At 38.8% G+C, this 23,491-nt stretch overlaps 1 protein-coding gene across 2 annotated transcripts in view; it reads right to left on the reverse strand.

Annotated features, from left to right (window-relative positions):
- Positions 1-23,491, reverse strand: part of WDR70 (WD repeat domain 70) — a 377,617-nt gene that overhangs the window by 69,532 nt on the left and 284,594 nt on the right. The gene's annotated exons all lie outside the window — the stretch shown is intronic.

The following is a 23,491-nucleotide window of genomic DNA, read 5'->3' on the forward strand; positions in this document are numbered from 1 at the left end:
CTGAATGAATAAATATAAATAAAAATTACAATGAACATATTATTTATTAACTCAAAAATATAATTGTATTCCTAGTATATGCCAGACACTGTGCATATGGTTGTAGGTCTTGAACTCTTTTTAATGTGCCTGCAGGATAAGGATGATGATGATGATTGCCAACCCTTACACAATGCTATTATATCCTAGGCATTATATCCTTTACTATCTTGTCTATTAAATTCTCACAATCACTCTACAAGTTAGGTTCTACTATTATCTCCCTGTTACAGATTAGGAAACTGAAGTACAGAGACTTAAGACCCTTGTCCAAGGTCACACAGCTAGTAAGTGGTACAGCTGGGTGTTTAAACAAAAAGCCTTCTCTTAAATGCTACAATAAATTCCTTCTCTATTGACATATGTTAATAGCGTTTTTATTTCTAATGTCACTTCACAGTTAATGACTTCTAAAAGTAACTCTTATACACTAATCTTGCCACTCAGTTATGATTCATTAACCAGTACAGGCCATATACTATGGAGTCAATTGTCCCAGATCCACCAGACTGGATACTTCTATAGTAAGTGGAGAGGGACATTTCTAGTGATGATAGCATGTAGGTCTCTCCTGGTAGCCAAAGGTATAGGAACACAAATGACCCCATAGCCACTGGTCTTGCATTAACCTAACAAAGAATGAGTCATAAAGCAGAGCTCATGTTATATTAGCCTCTACCTCTCAAAAACAGGCCTTTTGTTTTTGCTTTTTAATAATTCGTCTCTATTGAGTTAAAATTGTCCTCTCTTCCTCTGAGTGACAGTCTTAAACATTTGTAGTAAAGATAGTTACCATGCTTCTACCTTTCATAGATTGAAATGATTCACTGATATGACTTGTTTACTGGGTATCAACTGTATGGCAGACCTAATGTAAACTTAGGTTAAAAGGTTAAGCAGGGACACACAATGTGTGGAGGTAAACATGCCTTCTCTCCTCAAAGAGTTGACAGTTCTCTGAGAGGATATGGACAAGCATACAAAATGACAAGTGATACAATGGGGAAATAATGAGTAATAAGACAGCACTGAAGTAAGGCTCCTAACCCAAACTTGAGAATAGTGGAGAAAGGGGGCAAAAAGAAATCAGAGACCTAGCAGATAAAGTAGGAGCAGCCAAAGGAGCAGGTTGCCAGGCAAGAGTATTCCAGACAGGGCAGTGCAAAGCAGAAAGCAGAATTTTGACCCCTGTGACCTCTACACCACAGTGGCATGTGTGTCAATCTGTTATTGCACATGGCAAAAGGGACTTTGCAGGTATAATTAAGGTTACTAATCTATTAACCTTAAAATAGGGAGATTAATCTAGATTATTAAAGTGGGGCTGAAGCAGTCACATGAGTCCTTGAAAGCAGAGCTTTCTCCTAGCTGAGGACAGAAGAGGAAGCCATAGAGATGTGACAGAAGAATAGGTCAGAGAGATTTGAAGAACAAGTGTTTGACATGCTACTGCTGAGTTAAAGATGTGTCAAGGAGACAGTTCTGAATTCTGCCAATACCAGTGATGTTTAAAGAGGACTTGGAGCCCCAGATGAGAGCCAATACTTTGATTTTAGCCTGGTGAGACCCTAAAAAGAGACTCCAAACACTCCATGGCAGACTTCTCATCTACAGAAATTGTGAAATAATAAATTGTCTTTTTAAGCCATAACATTTGTAGTAATTTTTTATGAAGCAATAGCAAATTAGCATGTACACATTTGAAAGTCCAAAAGGCAAAAAAGCTGGTTGTGTTCAAGGAACTAAAAGAGGTTAAACATGACTAGAGGGAAAGAAGAGGTTGGGGAATGATGTAAGCAGGGCCCAGTTTAGCAAGGGCCTAACAAACTTAGACTTTATCCTAAAGGCAAAAGGGAGCGCCTAAAGGAGTTTATGCAGGGGAGTAACATGACTAGGTTTGCTTATTTTTAAAAGATCACTCAGGACACATGTGGAGAAAAGATTAGGAATATTTTGTTCCTCAGAAAAATAAAACTCTGCTAATAACCTCAATTAGGAGAATTTGCTATTTGGTTATATTTCGCCAAGTCATCAACTACCGAATTTTCAAAAAACTTTTGAAAGATACAGGAATGGTAAGTCTACCAAAAGCCCTGTACTCACATTTGGCCTCTCAGTGAAATTAACTTACTTTTCATTTAGTTGTTTTAAATGTTTGTTTCTAATGCTAATTAACATACACACATCTGAAGAAAAGGAAGACTCATCATTTCATGAGCCATAAGGCAATGTGGTACAGTAAAAAGAGTACTAGGCCAGGACCAGAAGATGTGAAATGTAAATTTAGGTCAAAAACTAGCAGCATGACTGGGACAAATTAGCCTCTCTGAATCACAATTTTATCTTCCATAAAATAAATGGACTGAACTCACCTACAGTTCCATGATTCTTAAGGAAAAGACAAAAACTGGTAAATATTTTATAACTCAACTAACCGATCAATATGTAATTTTTATTATTAATAGGATAAATTAGATCTTAAATGCCAATATTTGTAAGTATAAATAACTGCACATAGACGTGTACATATACACATACCGATAAAGTGGAATAAAGAACCTTAAGAAGTAGAATCCAAAGGAATCATATAAACATATAAGCTTTGTCATGAACCTCCTTGAAGTTCACTACTATTGGCAGAATAATCCTTGTTGGAATTAGGCAAGGATTGGAATTAGAAAGGGGATGAGATGGGGTTATGAATCTCCACTCCCTAGATTGGTCTAGCTTTCTCTGTGTTTTTTTACTACCCTGAGTGGAATTCTAGGGTTTAAAGACATATAGCATCTGGTGCTCAAGTAAAGAAAAAATTACTTGTTTCAAAACTTAAGACTCTGCTATTTAACAGGTCAACGTAAATGCAATACAATGAACTGAATGGGAATAAGGGACCTTGACAAATGAATTTTGCCTTAATCTCATAAGAAAGAACTTTCCCAAATATTCCTCTGCTACACATTTATGTCTCCTCATTTAGGTACTGCTTTAAAGGGCCATTACATTGGAGGTTGGGTGTTTTGAAATTTTTACAATTCATTATTTAAAATATATAAAGAGTTTATATATGCCACAAAACAATCCACACCCTACCTTCTGAGACTTCCTATGATATTTTCTATTGCTATACAGGTTTATGTCTTAGTGCAACACCCTTTTAAAGTAACAAATGGCTGCATATTAATAATTAACATTCCAAGGGAGAGGTAGAAATTGCACTCAATCTAATAAATTTCCTCTTTTAAAGAGCCTAATAAAAATGAAGAGGCAAAAATGTCTTCACTTGAGATGGACACCTCCTAGATTTTATGACAAAGGTGCTCTTCAATTATTAATGTCACTTAATCCAGTAACAAAAATTTATCCCAATGCAATAAAATAACTAGCTATAAGGAATCTTAAATTTGCATCAAACATCAACACTTGAACAGCTCCATGATGATAAATACCCTAACACTTTGAAAATAAAGTCAACCTGACTGAAAATCATTTCTGGCATAATGTGGGATATCTAAAACTGCAACTTCTTTAACTGCTTTTAATAATCAGCCTAAGCAAAGAACATCATTCTTCAGGGAAATTGAGATTATTAACTCCTTTATATAGGTTTGCTATTCTTAGGAATGCCTTAAGTTATGATTTGCAGAGTATTAAGCCTCACATACATTTAATGATGGAAAATGCAAGCACAAAAATCTAGAGTTTTAAAGGCCTTCTCTGAGATCATATAGTATAAACTCCTTGTTGGTAAAAGTGTCCCTCTATACCTTATTAGCAGATGGTCAGAGAGCTTCTGGCAGTACAGACCTCATTACATCAGAAACAACATCAGTCCCCTTCTGGGTGGCTTTAACTGGCAACACCTTTCTTAAACCGGGTCCAAGACTCCTTCTTTCTAACTTCTACTTAGGAGTCTCACTCCTGCCTTCTGTAGGTATGCTAATTCCAGTTGTTTTTCCTCTAAGGCAGTCTGCCAAATTCTCAAAAGAAAAATATGATCTCTTCCACAAAGTCTTAGATATACTATTTTTCTGAAATCCTAAATAATCCAAACATTCTATACCAATAGCCAAGTGAGTTTACATACTGAGATGACTGTGTACATCTTTTCTATGGCTCTGTTGTGTGTCTGTCAATGCAAGAGGAAGGACAGTCCTCAAAATGATCAAAACATGGTTTCTAATTAAGAGAAATAGTGGAATAAACTATTTTGAATGAGAGAATTTAAGTGAATTCCTGGTTTGAAAATAGAAAAAAAAAATGTAATGTAAAGAATACTGGTTATAGTCAGTAAAGTCTAACCAAGCTGACTTTACCTAAATTTTCAACTTGCTACATTTTAGTCTGAACCTGTCCAAGTTGATTGATCTTTGTGTTCCTCGGTTTATTAATCTTTAAAATAACATGCCCTACACATCTTCCTACCCCTACCCAAAAGACTGAGTTACATTTGACCTATTATCCCCCTGCCTGTGTCAATACCACATACTTATTAAGTCTGTAGTTTCTCTCAGAAAGTTGTTGAAATGCAACATTTTTCTCTGATTTTGGAGACCTGCAGTAAGGATAATGAGGAAAATGTATACAAAAGTATAGGAAGGAACTGTCATCTAAAGATGCTGTGCAATTCCCTATTCTCACGAAGTCTTCATTTTAGTGGGGAGAAATGGACAATAAAACCTCTCCAACCAATTGTGTGATATTCATGTTAATACACTGTAAGAAAATATGGTGTAATGATAGAGAGCACAGACAGTGGAGCCAGACTGACAAGTTCAAATCCTGGCTCCACCACTTACCATCTATAATCTTGGGCTAGTTAATCTCCCTATGGCTCCCTATGCCATCTATTAAATGAGAATAATAGTTCTCACTGCATTAGCTATTAGGAAAATTTAATGAGTTTATGCAAGTGTGGCAAACTCTTTTGTAATATAACTTTGCTGTTCTTTCATCAAAATGTAGCATTTACTTCTCTACAGTTGGAGTCTAAGTATGGCCATGCAACCATGAGATTGTGCCTCTTGAATCTCCACTGTGAAAAGCCTAACTGACTGACACTCCCTGCCTCTGTGACTAGGCCAGGCTTTCCAAGGGCTGCTTCCAGCCAATGCCTGAGCTCCTAAATAAACCAATCCTTTATGTCCAACGAGGAGATAAAAGGCTCCTAACTAGCCTGACTGAAACACTTGGCATGCTGCTGTAGCCTAAGGCTTTCTGCACAACCCTCCTTTTATTTTCTTTTAATGTAACAGTTTTATTGAGATATAATCCATATACCATAGAATTTGTCCACTTAAACGGTACAGTTCATTTGTTTCTTAGTATTTTCAGAGTTGGGCAATCATCACCACAATCAACTTTAGAACATTTCCCTCACCACAAAAAGACAACCCATGCATATTACCAATCATTCCTCATTCTCCCTAAAACCCCTGCCCTAAGCAACCACTAATCTAGTTGCTACCTCTACATATTTGCCTATCTGAACATTTCATATAAAGGAAATCATACAATATGCTATCTCTGTGACTGGCTTCTTTCAAGTAGCATGTTTTTTTGAGGTTCATCCATGATAGAGTATGCATTAGTATTTCATTTTTTTATTGCCAAGTAATATTCCATTGCACAGATATACCACATTCAATTTATCCACTCATCAGTTGATGGCCATTCAACACTCCTTTCTTTCCTCTTTCTTTCACTGTGGTATGACCTGCACCATGCTCTGACCTTCTCCAGTCTTCTCAGGCTCCCTCCCCATTTCCCCTTACAGGCCTTTCCTCAGTAAATCTCATATGCGTTTAATCCAATCTTGGTGTCTGCTTCTCAGAGGGCCCAGACTAACACAAGTGGTGGAAGAAATGATCCAAGAACAGAGGTGGTAAAATAAAATCTAGGACTGCCTCATTAATTGCCTGATAAGTAGGAAGGACACTGACCTAGATGAAATATGAGGGGCAGATACACTCTAGCACTTGGTAGTGGTTCAACTATTACCCATTTCACAGGAAATGACTTAAGAAAACTTCCTGGTACAGAGGATTGCCCTTGTGAGTACAATGCTTTAGGCATTTAAAAGAAATGGGAGAAACAATGCCTACAAAGACAATAGTGTTGGATGCCTACTGCTACAAAGACAATAGTGTTGGCTGCTTACTGCTAAGTTATACTGATACCCTGCAGAGGGATAATGAGAAACTGAGGGCTATTAATCGTTAAAGACTAGGTTGGAGAGGCAGAGGGCCACTTTAGTAGTTTTCAAAGAGGACTTCATCTCCTGCAGTGGAAGAACAGACATAGCTGAGCAACAAGCAAAAGTGATCTGGTAGTTAGATTTATATAGCTCCAGACATTTAAATGCTCAGCCAAGGCAGATCTGTTTTTCTAAGGTCAGGGCCCTAGCTGGGAAAATCTGAGACCTGAAACATAAGGATAAGATATATGGATAGATGCCCATAGGATGCTGGATCTGCAGACCACTGCCAACCCCAACCACAGAACTCTTGCAGCTTACAGAGGTGGCCCACTCTTGCACAGTAAGAGCTAGAACTTTCTTTGTCCTGGAAGTTGCAAGAACCACCCTACCTCTACAAGGGACAGATACTATACTAAGGACTTGCCCTTAACTTCTTCTCCTGGCTGCTAGGCCAATAACTATAATTTATACCTAGCACTACTCAGCTGGAAAGAAAGACTACACACGAAAAGAGATGCAAGAATTAGCTACTGCAGGAGTCATGAAATACCTTGGGGTTTTGAGAATGCTTAACCAAGGGGCTTTGATGTCAAACTAGATAAAAAGGACTCATTGATTTGGAGGCACATTTTTGGACAAGGACTCCAGGGGATGGAGCAAACTTATTGCTAGGATGCTATTAGAGACCTAGAAAAGTGTTGGCCAATGGTGAGTAAAAAATAAAAACATCCCAAATGACTTGGCAGATGACAGAGAAAAGAATAAGGCTAGGGGAAATGTGTGTGCTAGAATGGATATATTATACCAAGCAGAAAACACAGATTATTATTTTTCATGGGAGGCTCCTGAGGAAACACCAGTCACCATTCATCAGGAATGCACAAGTGAGAGGGAGTAAGCATCACCAAGAAGTTCAGTGGCAGCGTTCCTCGGCAGCCAGGGGCTAATGTCACAAAGCTGGGCCATTAATACCCATGGGGATGATGAAGCCCAAAATAATAATAAAGCCAGGTTGCAATGCTTAATTGCTAGAAGCCAAGAGGGTGTAATAATTACAATGACTGGCAAGGTCAGAGAAGCAGCCAAGGGGCTAATGTGTAGGGAGCTGTGAAGATGGTTGATGGAACATGGTATTCATAGGGGCAGAAGAGATGGACAGACAACAAAAGTGCTGCTTAGTATCTACAATCAAAAAGAGATATGAACGGAGAAGGAGAAGGCTAAGGGCAGTCATCCCAATAAATAGTCATGATCTCTCATTCTGATCCCACATCTGAGTCTATTTTCAGATCAGAGGCCTAATGATAGAGAGGTAACCAGATTCCTAAGAAAAGGACATGGCTGCTCAGTGGGGCAATAATTCTAGTCCTTCCACAAAGGGCATGTTGACTACAGACTTAATCAAGTACTAGTCCCAATTGTAGCTGCTGTGCTGAATGAGATATCATAGCTAGAGCACATTAATAAAGCCTTGGGGGTAACTCTGGCTCAAGAACTTCCCATTGGCCTGGCAAAAGCTTCTTAGAACTGTGTTGCAGTCTGAGATTCTTCCTAGCCAACCCTGCTTCCTTCTTTCCTCTTTCCTTCACAGGGATCAAACCTGCATCACCAGTGGATATTCTCTAGCCCCGTCTGGCTCCTTACTCACTTTTTCCTTTACAGGATTTTTGGCAATAAATCTCTTCCACATCTAATGCTGCCATAGTATCTACTTCTCAGAGAACCCTAACAGATGACACTAGCAAACTAGACACAAGCAGAGAATTGTGAAGGCATGTACACTGGGACTTGGTCTCTTGCTGTTTTTGGAACACAGTCACCTTGTGAAAAAGCACAGGCTAGCTTCCTGGATGACCAGAGCATGTGCCCAGGTATTTCTGTGGCACCAATTGACATCTAGTCAATAGCCAGACATGAGGGTGAGGCCATCCTAGACCATCTAGCCCCCACTGAGCTGTTAACTGAGATAAAATAGAGAACCGAGGAGAAATCAGGCAAGTAGTTTAGACCAGTAGTACTGCCCAATTGACCCTCAGAACTGTGAGAAATAATATATTTGCTATTTCAAACTACTGTTTTAGGGTAGTTTGTTAAGCAGCAAAGGTTAACTAATGCAACATATAAAAGGTGTGAATAGTGTCTGCAATGCAGTAAACATTATATATGTACTGTCATTATTTTAAGTCAAATGATACTATAAATGTATTAACAAATTTTTTAAGAGGTTGATTCTCTCTTCCCACCTTAGCATCCTACCAAATAATAATCCATCATACTAATCCTGCAACCCTACAATTTAAATTTATTCAACTTCACCATGTATTGTACTTTATATTACCACTATGTTCCTCTCTTGCCTTTCTGCATCTGCCTGCAAGAGCAATAATTATTTCTAGCAGTGTTGCTTAGGATAACCATCATTACTAGGTAGTTGTAGCCTGGTTCCAACTAGCTGCAGCCATTTCTTCTATATATTCTCTAACACCAAGTAAGACATGGAAGGGAGGATTGTGTCTAAATTGCTTTTCCTTATAGTACTAGAGAAAGCTCTTTCCCCCCTTTCTTTCAAGTAGGTTAGTCTCAGATTATTTCTTTCCCAGGCACATCATCCAAACTCTGAGAAGGCCAGTGAGTCTCAGAGTACAGTATAACATGTTATGCACCACATATCATGGTGCTTACAAGAGAAACATACTTAATAAATATAGCAAATTAAACTGAACTTTTGACCATGCCTCAGGGAAACAATGTATTTCATAGTTGACAGTTTTCCAAGTTTCTAACCTTTTAAAAATAAGATAATTATGTTCCAGCTAAGATGTTTTCCCCTTCCTTCTCTCTTTCCCTCCCTCCTTTCCTTCCTTTTTTTTAAAATAAAAAACTTAAAAACAAAAAACAATGATATCTGGCACAAATTTCTGAAAAGTCCATTCATCATCCTCCATAAAATAAAAGTGTGATAATAAAATTTTTAGAATCCACATTTACAATGTCAACCACATTAACTGAAGACCCATTATGCACACTGAGATTTATAAATGAAGAGATGACACGAAATTTTCTTGAAATAACTTGCAAGTTGGGAAATGTGGAGAAACACATTAAGACCTTATTTTTTCATAAAACACTTACTGCTTCAACTATAAACCAGATTTAGAGGACATAAACATGATGAAGAATTGGCCTCTGCCATAATGAAAGCTCATAGGTGAGAGAGATAAGATAGACAGAAAAGACAGAATGAGTACAAGTGAGCATTATGACCAAGGCTCCAGCAGGGCTCTCTACTCTTAGGCCAGGTTCAGTGTTGCAGCCACTGTGATTTCTGAAAATAGCTATGACTCAGCATTTATTTTTCAACTACATTTGGTAAAGAAATAGCCCCGCCTTCATTCACAACTGTACAATGTTGCAATTATATGTCTGTTTGGTCATCTCAAACCAGGTGACTGCACTGTGTGACTACCTAGAGCTCTGATGACCAGCTGGAAGCTACAGCTGCAGGAGAAAGCTCAGCCACTGAGACGTGTGAGTCACAGGCAGAATATGATGCAGTGTAATCTTCTGGCTCCCCATGTGCTTACAACTTGAAATTCAAGGTGTTTTAGTCTATAAAACAAACCCCTTATGGCTAAGGCACAAGTTACCTTCACAGTAATTTCCTGTCTTATAAACCCTAGCTGAGATCAGTTAGGCACTCTAGATTTATGCTTCAGAAATCTGGATGCAAAAAAATGTTAAAGCTCTACAGAAAACCCATGCTTTTGGGATTTCAAGAAAGCATGAAGTGAAACTTCGGACTTTGAGACTCCATTTATAATCTTCAGACATCATATAGGTTCATTTAAGGATGGGGATATTATCAAATTAGACCATTTAAATATCTGGTATACTTCACTGTTCTGATTTTAAGCTACACTTAATTTTTACTGGGGAATAAAACGAGGTAATAGAATCCCATAATATTCTGTAGATCACTAAGTCACCAACAATAATGATTTAAGAAGAAAGTCCTTCCAGAGAGACAGCCCAAAAGCAGGGTTTCCCAGGGAAACCCTGGGATGTTTTGGGTAACATCATGGGGTGGGGGCAGGATCCGCCTATAGCCAAGTAAGCCTAGGAAACTAGAGTTTATTTGCAAACCATGGCCTTGTCTTGAAAAGATTCACAATACACATTATATATTAAAAGCCAGAGTCTTTCAAATAGCAGTCCTAGAATACTCAACCTCTTTAACATTGTCAAGCTTACTTGACTATGGAAACTTTTTTTTTTCCAGATAGTACTTATTAACACTTACTGAAAGACATATGGCTAGCAAATTGTCAGAGCAAAAATTCAAATGCTGATTTTAATTTCAGAAACTGTACTCTTCATTAAAACATGTCTTTTTATTTTATGTGTAATTTATATGATGTATATAATACTAATAAATAATATCTAATTATGCATGTATGTGTATATATATTATCCACCCAGGGGAAGTAAAAATCACAAATCAGTCATTTTCCAACCCCCTCTAGTCCCACTCAATGGGCTCTGGTACATAATAACAGCTAGCATTGGGCATTCGTTATGGGCTAGATACTTTCCAAGGTTCATTAGGCCCTTGAATCTTCCAACAGTCTTATGAGATTAGTACTATTATTAACCTCACTTTCCAGGAAGGACATGGCAGTGCAAAAGAGCAAGGTTAGTTGCCCAAGGTCATATGACCAGTAAATGGCAAGATTTGGACCCAGGCAGCATGACTCTATATGACCTGCCTTCAACAACCACTATACATATCCATACTCATGGTTCTTACACCTTCAATCTCCCTCTGCTCTGACACCCATTTGCAAATAAGAGAGCCTGGACTGTGTGCAGTACTCTTGCTCTTTCCTTACTAGGCCAGTCCTCTCCCCAAGCACCAGAGGAACTTGAAAGGCAGGGAAGCAAAGTGAGAATGAGTGTCTGACAGTGGGTGAGCATTACACCCATTTCTGGAAACAAATAAAATCATTGGCCATGACTAAATGCAACTCCAGGTCAGTAAATTGAGTTCACATGCAGAGGCTGATTAGCCTTTACTCAAGAAGATCTCCCTAAGAGTCCCTGAAATAATTTAAAACTTGATGCATAACACAAGATACAACTGGCAATAAGGAAGTCCCACTAACTGCTGTGGCTCTCCTGCTGCTTTTTCTATGACTGTTACCTTTTCTCCTCCATTCTTCTTCTTGTTTGGGGTAATGGGGGTTAGGATTTTAGACTGTCTGTATCACGTAAAAAATACAAATGTGAACGCAAGTGCAGCTTCCATTCAGCTCTATGATTGAAAAGCAACTTGAAAGTCACTATGCCAGCACCGGAAGCACAGTGCCATGGAATGACCTGCCTAGACAGGAGGGAAAGCCCAGCGGTCCCCCCTTTGAAGTTCAGCTGCCTGAGATTCACTGGCAGCCGACCTTCAAAGAGAGCCGATGCTTCCTTCCCTCAGCCTGGCCGCCAAGCTTCCCGGGCAGCTGGGCAGATTTAGCCACTCTCTGCCCAGCTGTCTGTGAACTCTGGCAGCCAGTTCAAGTGAGGGATAGAGAGGTGGTGAGGAAGGGAGGGCGAGGAAGAGGGAGTGGTGGAAGGAGGAGGGCAGCAGGCCTAGTGGCGCCAGGGCAAAGAGGATGCTGGGTTTCCTTGGAGCCGACCTTATCAATGTCAGTCAAAAGACCAAGCTTCCAAAAGGAATACAATCCAACTCCACTACAAAGCAACTTTTGAGTGACAAGAGAGATTTCAAATACACTTTCCTTCAAAAGCAGACTCTCAAATGTATTCTTTTATAGATGGCCCAGTTGCTGCAGAACACAGTCTAGTCTTTACGGGGCTGCAGGGGACAAAGCTAAGATGAAGCATCAAAAAGGCACAGTCCTTTACCAATTTTGATTTTCCAGCAGTATGAGTTAACACTTCTTGGGGACCTCTGGGGTTGTTTGCAAGTTTCTTGTGGCAGCCCTCTGCTCCCCTGGCAGTGAATAGCTCAAACAACTTATCTGTGTCTGCGTCTGTGCAGTAGATGCTTGGGGAAGACTGACTCATTTAACATAAACATTGCCAATGTATTTTTATGTTTATCCTCTGGAACCACATGCTTGGAGCAGAGAATAGTGAGTGTTATCAGCTGCAGGTGCAAAGGGATGCAGAACATTGCTGTTAGTGACAACAAACTTTCAAAAGAAGTCTAAGTAAGAACAAGATCTTAAGTTTGGTAAAGTGAAACCAATGAAAGTGACTGAAATATAGGAGAGTAGAAAGAAAACTGAAGGGTCCTGAACAGAGTATATCATCAGATCTGTACTTTAAATGGAGCTCTCTGCCAACTGTATGGAGATAGAGGACAGGGAGTTTGGAAGCCAGAAGAAAAATGATACTAAATTTCATGAACTCTTTTCTCTAGTTTTGTAGTTTGGTTAGGAAAGTAATATATAGATGAGTTTATACCATGCACTAGGACAATATGATAAAAAGACTTAAATATTTAGACCACTACCATATTGTCACTAGCTACAAGCACATCTTTTGCCTGCTTTTAGATCTCTTTAAAACTATGACACAACAGCCAGTGGTAAGTACAATGATATCAAAGACATACAACCTAAAGCTTATCTAACTTTAAAAGTATAATACTGAGCCTGTAGAAGAAGCACCAATTAATATTTGCTGAAATTATAAAGTCCAACTGTTTATTCACTCATTCTACAAACATTTATGAGTCCTTGCTACATATAGGGCACTATGCTACGTGCTGCAGAGGAGTAATAGATTCACAAAATGGCTCCTTACCTTCAAAATCTGTCTAGAAAGGCAGGTAAACCTAAAAACAAGTAACTGCAATGCATCATGCAAATGAATTATGGCAGTATCCACAGACTATGTAATAAATGCACAAAATAATGGTCAACTCTACCATGGCAGTATATGGTGATTGATTGGGAGTAGAGGAATGAGAAATCATGTAAAGCCTGGTGAAGATGCCTGAATATGGTCTTTGTAGGATAAGTAGCAGATCAGTAGTAATAAAAGAAGGACTCACTAGAGTCCAGGAGAGGACTGAAGAATATAAAAGACTTAGAAGTGTGAAATAGTTCATTGCTTTTAGAACTACAGGTGGGACTCAACAACAAGACTAGTACCATGTACGACCGCGAAGCAGGGGGTTAAATCATTAGCGGCCTCATAAGCCCTTCTTTGGTATTTGAATTTGTACCCTATAGGCAATGTTGAGCATCTGAAGGGTTTTAAGGAGAAAGGTGTAATATATCTATATTTTAAAAGATCACCCTGCAACAGTGGGAAAGATAAACAGGAAAAGGGAAGGCTGAGGGCAATGAAGGAGATGAGTTAAGTAACACCTGCAGTGGTCCAGGTGCAAACAGGTGATGGCCTGAAGCTGGACAATGGAGAGTATGTCTGAGACAATTTAATCTGTAGTCAGTGACTTTGTTTTGGGCAGTTGAGTGAATCTGTGAAGTGGACACAGCAAACAGAGTCTACTCAGGGTAGAAACCTGACCTAAAAAAAAAGAGGAAGAGTTGGAGAAGGCTTTTACTAAGTCAAATAAATAAAAAGCAGGAACCTGAGCATATTTTCTAGGAGCCAAAAGGGATGAAATGGATAAAAACATAGGAAAGGGGGTAACTGATAGAATTAGGTCTCGGAGGAAGAAGGAAGGTCATGATCAAGTACACAGGTAGAGGGATCAGTGAAGAAGTAAAAGAGAAAGACCTCTTCCTTGGCTACTGCAAGGAAGGAGGTAAAGAGACCAAGAACACAGAAACACACTTACACATATGGGGTGAAGAGTCTGATAGAAGACCAGCTTATCATCTTTATTTTTCCATGTAAAGGAGGGGAGATAATTGAGTAGGGAGTAGAGGGTTGTAAGGTGGACCAGAGAATAGAAGAGCTGGGTAAGTTAGAAAATACCCAATGAGATGAATGACAGAGATAACTGGACAGGAAAAAGGAAACCAAAGGCACAGAGGGCCAAGAAAATGTAGATTCTAAATACAGAATGGCACCAACCTACAAAACTGTGAGTTTTATCAAGTTGGACTTGGAGCTATAGCAAAGCAGAAAATAAACCATACTACTGTGGCTGCAGGGTAGAAGAGAGGAAAATAAAGCAGTTTAAATCTTGGTAAAAAGTATATGCATAAGTCAAATGATCTTTTGCCTTTTCTCCAAGGACTATGCCCTGCAGTTAACAGGTTTAAAAGTACATTTTTGCTCCAAAAGTTGAAGTTGAGGTTCATCTCATACAACTTTAATTTGGCATACTTTGGCACACTTTAAATGTATACTTTGTTAGAAAAACATGCCTTCATAACTAAAAATGATATTATCAGCATTTTGTTTATTCTGAGCATAGCATTAACTTATTTCAAAAAAACAGGAACTCCAGTTTCATTCAGTTAAGAGATCAACATAAGGCAAATGTTCATTGGTTGCTTTCTAGTTTCCTGACACTATGTCATTCTTGTAGGAACAGATGCAAAAAACAGAATCATTGCCTTCCAGAAGATTATACTCTAATTCATATTCTAAATGATTTAATAACTTTTTTCCTTGCTAAAAACTTTCTTATATTTGCCTGTTTAAAACTTCTTACATTTCCTTTTTCACTACATTTATTTATATTCCTGATGATCTGACTCTTCCAACTAACCACAAAAATGAACACTGACCAAGTAGTAACTCTGAGAGGGAAAAAAAAGGGGGTTTATTTATTTTTTCATTTGAAGAAGAAAGAAGATAGAAAAAATGAATAGGAATTTGTAACAATTTACAGGCATTTAAGAAATTAGGGATTTTTTGGCTTCTTCTAATAAACTAAAAGACTCTAATACCCGTTACTTCTGCATTGCAAAAATAGGCTGATGGAGGAAAAACTGTTTTAAGGTATCATGACAACAGAAACTATCTTAATTTGAAATAAAGAAAATATAACTTTTATTAATAAGATATCATAGAATATAAGCACAGAGATATACTGAAACCATTTTAGTCAAGGCAGGTGTTCTCCTCTGAGCAGACACATATGTTTTGGGAATGTACATAAATCAATTATTAGGAATTACAAGTTGAGATCTGCAAAAAAAGAACAAACTCCCAGGTAGTTAGCATCTACCATTATCTAGGAAAACATTTACTTATCTGTAAAGTTGTGCTATCTTCATAAGCTTAGAATATTCTATTAAACTCTCCTTTCAACATGAGTTTTAATGATAAAACACTGAAGTTCTGCTATTTATCAATATGTCAAGTTCTTATAGGCTTCCCACAATGTATGTATATACTCCTAAGACCCTTCACAACATCCACAGGTGGCAGGCACAGGCAGGGTGATGAATTTTGGCCCAAGGCCATCAGCTTGATACTAATTAAACATAAGGAAAAAAGGATCTACAGCTGGGAAAAAAGATGGCGGCATGAGAACTCAGGCAGAAGCCTCCTCCCAAAACCACATATAACAAGAAAATACAGCAAATACAACTAATCCTGAAAGAGTGACCCAGAGACTGCAGAAAAGACTGCCTACATCTGGGGAAAAGAGAAGACCTCACAGAAAAGGGTAAAGGAGAAAAGCCACAATCCAGCGGGAACCGAGCCCTCTCTCTACCCCAGCTCACAGGTAGGAGGCAGAAAAACAGGCAAGGATGGAGTAGAAGCCCAGGACTGCTAAATACACAGCCCTGGAGATCTACTCCACAAGCACGAACTTACATTACATGATGCTGTGGTGATTAATGGGGTTGGAGAGCAAAGATGGGCAGAATACTTGGAAAGATAGAGATTTCAGCTGCTTGTGCTGAACAGGTATGCATAAAAAGAACAAAAGAAAGGTGGGAACTTTGAAAGACTTCCCAATAGGGAGAAGGGTGCTAACAGGGCAAAGATTACACAGAGCTCACTGATTAGGAGAAGGGGCAAATGTATAGAATCACCCTGGCACACTCAGCCCAGCAGGCTAGAAACTCTCAGGAGCTTCAGATGCTCCAACCCCCTGGCTGGCAACACAGCCCCAAGGCCTTCACTGCAATATGCACTGTGCCATTCCTTCCTCCCAACAGGCACTGGTCTGGCTCACCTACTACCCCTGCCATCACTCCATACCAGATGGAGGTGGCCCCTTCCTACAGCAGATACAGAGGCATAGCACAGAGACACCTCCCAGCATGCTTGGCGCACTGGACATGGCAATGTTGGCAGGCATTACAGCCAGGAAGCAGGAAAGACCTTTTTCTTCCCGGCAGGTGCTGGTTCTGCTTGTCTGCAACACTCACCACAGCTACAACTGCATGAGAGATTCAGAGAGAAGAGCTTCTGGACCCAAGAGGGCACCACGAACACAAACCTACTATCCTAATATAAAGACTTAAAATATGAAGCAGGATAAGGATTAAAGATAGTGCCGTGAGAGGAGAGACAGAGGCTTCCTCCTAAAACTGGATACAATTAGAAAATACAGTTGGCACAACTAATCCTGAAAGAGCAACAGGAAAGAGGATGGCGCCAGACTGCATAAACCTGGAGAAAAGAGCAGACCTCACTGAATGGGGTAACATACCGAGCCCATCCCCCACCCCAGCTCACCGGCAGAAGGAAGAGAAACGGAGCACAGAGGGAGTGGAAGGCTTGGGACTGCTGAATACCTAGCTCCGGAGATCTGAGCTGGGAGCACAAACCTATGTTTCATGGTGCTTTCATCGTACTCTTCTGTTTACGGGGTTGGAAAGCTGGGACAGGTGGAGTTCCTGGGGAGACTGGGATTCTGGCTGCTTGTGGAAAGCAGGGATCCATACCCAGCTGCTATGGGACAAAAGCTTCTATCTGTGTGCTCGGACCACTGGTACAGGCAATGGAGACAGGCACAGCAGCCGGGAAGTGGGGAACAACTCTTTCCTCCCCCCAGGCAAAAATATGACTCCCCTGCAACCCCCGACATTGCTTTAGGGGCTGAGCAGCTCCAGAATAGAGTTTCTGGACACTAGAGGGTGCCATATACAAATATGAAACACCAAAAAAACCTGGTCCAGAGTAAAATTATTAATACAACTCCCAAGAAAGATTTAAATGATATGGACCATGTGACTCTTCCTGAAAGGGAGTTCAAAATAAAAATCATCAACAAGCTAATGGAGGTACAGAAAGACATCCAAGAACTCTGGAATGAATTCAGGTCGGAGATTCAATCATTGAAGAGCACAATGGAGGGTATTAAAAGCAGGCTAGATACGGTGGAGGAGACGATAAATGAAATAGAAACTAGAGAAGATGAATTCAAAGAAGCTGAGGCACAGAGAGAAAAAAGGCTTTCTAAGAATGAAAGAATATTGAGAGAACTGTGTGACCAATCCAAACGGAACAATATTTGCATTACAGAGATACCAGAAGAAGACAGAGAGAAAGGGATAGAAAGTATCCTTGAGGAGTTGCTGAAAACTTCCCCAATCTGGGGAAGGAGATAGTCTCTCAGGCCATGGAGATCCACAGATCTCCCAAACACAAGGGACCGAAGGAAGACAACACCAAGACACCAAACACACACTAATTAAAATGGAAAAGATCAAGGAAAAGGACAGACTGTTAAAAGCAGCCAGAGATAGAAATAAGATCACATACAAAAGAATGCCCATTAGGCTAACATCAGACTTCTCAGCAGAAACCTTACAGGCCAGAAGTGAGTGGCATGATGTATTTAATGCCATGAAGCAGAAGGGCCTGGAAACCAGACAGCTATATGTAGGAAGATTATCATTCAAATTTGAAGGAGGGATTAAACAATTTCCAGACAAGCAAAAGCTGAGAGAATTTACCTCCCACAAACCATCTCTACAGTCTATTATGGAGGCACTGCTATAGATGGAAGTGTTCCTAAGGTTGAATAGCTGTCAACAGAGGTAATAAAACCACAGTAAAGAAAGTAGAACAGCTAATTATGAAGCAAATGCAAAATTAAATTAACTATCCCCAAAGTCAATCAAGAGATAGACAAAAAGCACAGAATATGATACCTAATGTATAAAGAATGGAGGAGGAATAAAAAGGAGGAGAAACAGAAAAGAACCTTTAGATTGTGTTTGCAACAGCATACGGAGTTAAGTTAGACTCTAACATAATAAGGAAATTAACACCTTGAACCTTCAGTAACCACGAATCTAAAGCCTGCAATGGCAATAAGTACATATCTTTCAATAATCACCCTAAATGTAAATGGACTGAATGCACCAATCAAAAGACACAGAGTCACTGAATGGATAAAAAAACAAGACCCATCTATATGCTGCTTACAAGAGACTCACCTCAAACCCAAAGACATGCACAGACTAAAAGTCAAGGGATGGAAAAAAGATATTTCATGCAAACAACAGGGATAAAAAAGCCGGTGTTGCAGTACTAGTATCAGACAGAATACACTTCAAAACAAAGAAAGTAACAAGAGATAAAGAAGGACATCACATAATGATAAAGGGGTCTGTCCAACAAGAGGATATAACCATTATAAATATATATGCACCCTACACAGGAGCACTAGCATATGTGAAACAAATACTAACAGAACTAAAGGAGAAAATAGAATGCAATGCATTCATTTTAGGAGACTTCAACACACCATTCACTCCAAAGGACAGCTCCACCAGACAGAAAATAGGTAAGGACACAGAGGCACTGAACAACACACTAGAACAGACAAACCTAACAGACATCTATAGAAGACTACATCCAAAAGCAGCAGGATACACATTCTTCTCAAGTGCACATGGAATATTCTCCATAATAGACCACATACTAGGCCACAAAAAGACCCTCAGTAAATTCAAAAATAATGAAATACTACCAACCAACTTTTCAGACACAAAGGTATAAAAGTAGAACTAAATTGTACAAAGAAAACAAAAAGCCTCCCAAACACATGCTCCTAAATAATCAATGGATCAATGACCAAATTAAAATAGAGATCAAGCAATATATGGAAACAAATGACAACAACAATGCAAAGCCCCAACTTCTGTGGGATGCAGCGAAAGCAGTCTTAAGAGGAAAGTATATAGCAATCCAGGCATATGTAAAGAAGGAAGAACAAACCCAAATGAATAGTCTAATGTCACAGTTATCAAAATTGGAAAAAGAAGAACTGAGGCCTAAAGTCAGCAGAAGGAGGGACATAATAAAGATCAGAGAAGAAATAAATAAAACTGAGAAGAACAAAACAATAGAACAAATCAATGAAACCAAGAGCTGGTTATTTGAGAAAATAAACAAAATAGATAAGCCTCTAGCCAGACTTATTAAGAGAAAAAGAGAATCAACACACATCAACAGAATCAGAAATGAGAAAGGAAACATCACAATGGACCCCACAAAAATACAAAGGATTATTAGAGACTACTATGAAAACCTATATGCTAAGAAGCTGGAAAACCTAGAAGAAATGGACAACTTTCTAGAAAAATACAACCTTCCTAGACTGACCAAGAAAGAAACACAAAATCTAAACAAACCAATTACCAGCAAAGAATTTGAAGTGGTAATAAAAAAACTACCCAAGAACAAACCCCCCAGGCCAGATGGATTTAACTCAGAATTTTATCAGACATACAGAGAACATATAATACCCATTCTCCTAAAAGTTCTCCAAAAACTAGAAGAGGAGGGAATACTCCCAAACTCATTCTATGAAGCCAACATCACCCTAATACCAAAACCAGGCAAAGATCCCACCAAAAAGAAATTTACAGACCAATATACCTGATGAATGTAGATGCAAAAATACTCAACAAAATATTAGCAAACCGAATTCAAAAATACATCAAAAGGATCATACACCATGACCAAGTCGGATTCATCCCAGGGATGCAAGGATGGTACAACATGCAAAAATCCATCAACATCATCCACCACATCAACAAAAAGAAGGACAAAAACCACACGATCATCTCCATAGATGCTGAAAGAGCATTTGACAAAATTCAACATTCATTCGTGATAAAAACTCTCAGCAAAATGGGTATAGAGGGCAAGTACCTCAACATAATAAAGGCGATATATGATAAACCCACAGCCAACATCATACTAAACAGTGAGAAGCTGAAAGCTTTTCCTCTGAGATTGGGAACAAGACAGGGATGCCCACTCTCCCCACTATTATCCAACATAGTACTGGAGGTCCTAGCCATGGCAATTAGACAAAACAAAGAAATACAAGGAATCCAGATTGGTAAAGAAGAAGTTAAACTGTCACTATTTGCAGATGATATGATACTGTACATACAAAACCCTAAAGACTCCACTCCAAAACTACTAGAACTGATATCGGAATACAGCAAAGTTGCAGGATACAAAATTAACACACAGAAATCTGTAGCTTTCCTATACACTAACAACGAATCAATAGAAAGAGAAATCAGGAAAACAATTCTATTCACAGTTGCATCAAAAAGAATAAAATACCTAGGAATAAACCTAACCAAGAAAGTGAAAGACCTATACCCTGAAAACTATAAGACACTCTTAAAAGAAATTAAAGAGGACACACTAATAAATGGAAATGCATCCCATGCTATTGGGTAGGAAGAATTAATATTGTCAAAATGGCCATCCTACCCAAAGCAATATACAGATTTGATGCAATCTCTATCAAATTACCAACAAACTGAAACAAACAGTTCAAAACTTCATATGGAAACACCAAAGACCCCGAACAGCCAAAGCAATCCTGAAAAGGAAGAAGAATGAAGTGGAGGGGGGGGATCTCGCTCCCCAACTTCAAGCTCTACTAAAAAACCACAGTAATCAAGAGAGTTTGGTACTGGCACAAGAACAGAGCCACAGAGCCACAGACCAATGGAACAGAACAGAGAGTCCAAACATTAACCCAAACATATATGGTCAATTAATATATGATAAAAGAGCCATGAACATACAATGGGGAAATGACAGTCTCTTCAATAGATGGTGCCAGCAAAACTGGACAGCTACATGTAAGAGAATGAACCTGGATCACTGTGTAACCCCATACACAAAAGTAAATTCAAAATGGATCAAAGACCTGAATGTAAGTCATGAAACCATGAAACTCTTAGAAAAAAACATAGGCAAAAATCTCTTGGACATAAACATGAGCGACTTCTTCATGAACATATCTCCCCAGGCAAAGGAAACAAAAGCAAAAATGAACAAGAGGGAATTTATTAAGCTGAAAATCTTCTATACAGCAAAGGACACCATCAATAGAACAAAAAGGTATCCTACAGTATGGGAGAATATATTCATAAATGACAAATCTGATAAAGGCTTGACATCCAAAACATATAAAGAGCTCATACACTTCAACAAACAAAAACCAAATAATCCAATTAAAAAATGAGCAGAGGAGCTGAACAGACACTTCTCCAAAGAAGAAATTCAGATGGCCAACAGACACATGAAAAGATGCTCCACATTGCTAGTCATCAGAGAAATGCAAATTAAAACCACAATGAGATATCACCTCACACCAGTAAGGCAGTAAGGATGGCCACCATCCAAAAGACAGACAACAAGAAATGTTGGCAAGGTTGTGGAGAAAGGGGAACACTCCTACACTGCTGGTGGGAATGTAAATTAGTTCAACCATTGTGGAAAGCAGTATGGAGGTTGCTCAAAAAGCTCTAAATAGAAATACCATTTGACCCAGGAATTCCACTTCTAGGAATTTACCCTAAGAATGCAGCAGCCCAGTGTGAAAAACACAGATGCACCCCTATGTTTATCACAGCACTACTTACAATAGCCAAGAAATGGAAGTAACCTAAGTGTCCATCCGTAGCTGAATGAATAAAGAAGATGTGATACATATACACAATAGAGTATTATTCAGCCATAAGAAGAAAAAAAATCCTACTATTTGCCACAACCTGGATAGAGCTAGAGGGTATTATGCTCAGTGAAATAAGCCAGACAGAGAAAAACAAGTACCAAATGATTTCACTCATATGTGGAGTATAAGAATAAAGAAAAACTGAAGGAACAAAACAGCAGCAGAATCACAGTACCCAAGAATGGCTTAACAGTTACCAAAGTGAAAGGAACTAGGCAGGATGGGTGGGAAGGGAGGGATAAGGGTGGGGAAAAGAAAGGGGGTATTATGATTAGCATGTATAATTAGCATGTGGGGGGGTATGGGGAGGGCTGTGTAACACATTGAAGACACGTAGTGATTCTACAGCATCTTACTACACCAATGGACAGTGACTGTAATGGGGTTTGTTGGGGGGACTTGGTGAAGGGGGTGTCTAGTAAACATAATGTTCGTCATCAATTGTAGATTAATGATAATAAAATGAATTTAAAAATGATGACTAAAAAAATGTTTAAACTGAAAAAAAAATATGAAGAAGCAGAGTAATTTTGGCAAAACAAAAATTCAAGAAAAAACGCCAGAAATAGGGCTTAGTAAAACTGAAATCGCCAATCTTCTTGATAAAGATTTCAAAATAAAAATCAGGCTCACAAAGCCACAGAAAAATATTCAAGATTTCAGGGAGGACTTCAAGAAAGAGATGGAAACTTTGAAAAATACAGTATCTGAAATGAAAAATACAACGGAAGGGATATAAAAAAGATTATATGAGTTAAAGATGATAAATTAAATAAAAAAGAACAGGAAAACAAAGAAGCTGAGGCACAGAGATAAAAAAGGATCTCTAGGAATGAAAGAATAATAAGAGAACTGGGTGACACTTCAAACAGAACAATATTTGCATTACAGGGGTACCAGAAGAAAAATGAGAGAGAGAGAAAGGGATAGAAAGTTGCCTTGAGGAAATAACTGCTGAAAACTTCCCGATCTGGGGAGGGTAACAGTCTCTCAGGTCATGGAAGTACAGAGATCTCCCAAAACAAGGGACCCTATGAAGACAACACCAAGATATATAATAATTAAAATGGCAAAGATCAAGGACAAAGACAGAGTATTAAAAGCAGCCACAGAGAGAAAAAAGATCACTTACTAAAGTCATCAAGCTATTATCATACTTCTCAGCAGACACCTTATAGGCCAGAAGGGAATGGCATGATATATTCAATACAATGATACAGAAGGCCCTCGAATTAAGAATATTCTATCTTGCAAGATTATCATTTAAATTTGAAGGAGGGATTAAACAATTTTCTGATAAGCAGAAGTTGTGGGAATATACCTCCAACAAACCATCTCAACAGTATATTTTAAAGGGA

Source organism: Manis javanica, chromosome 1 (genome assembly GCF_040802235.1).
Source record: "Manis javanica isolate MJ-LG chromosome 1, MJ_LKY, whole genome shotgun sequence".
NCBI lineage: Eukaryota > Metazoa > Chordata > Mammalia > Pholidota > Manidae > Manis > Manis javanica.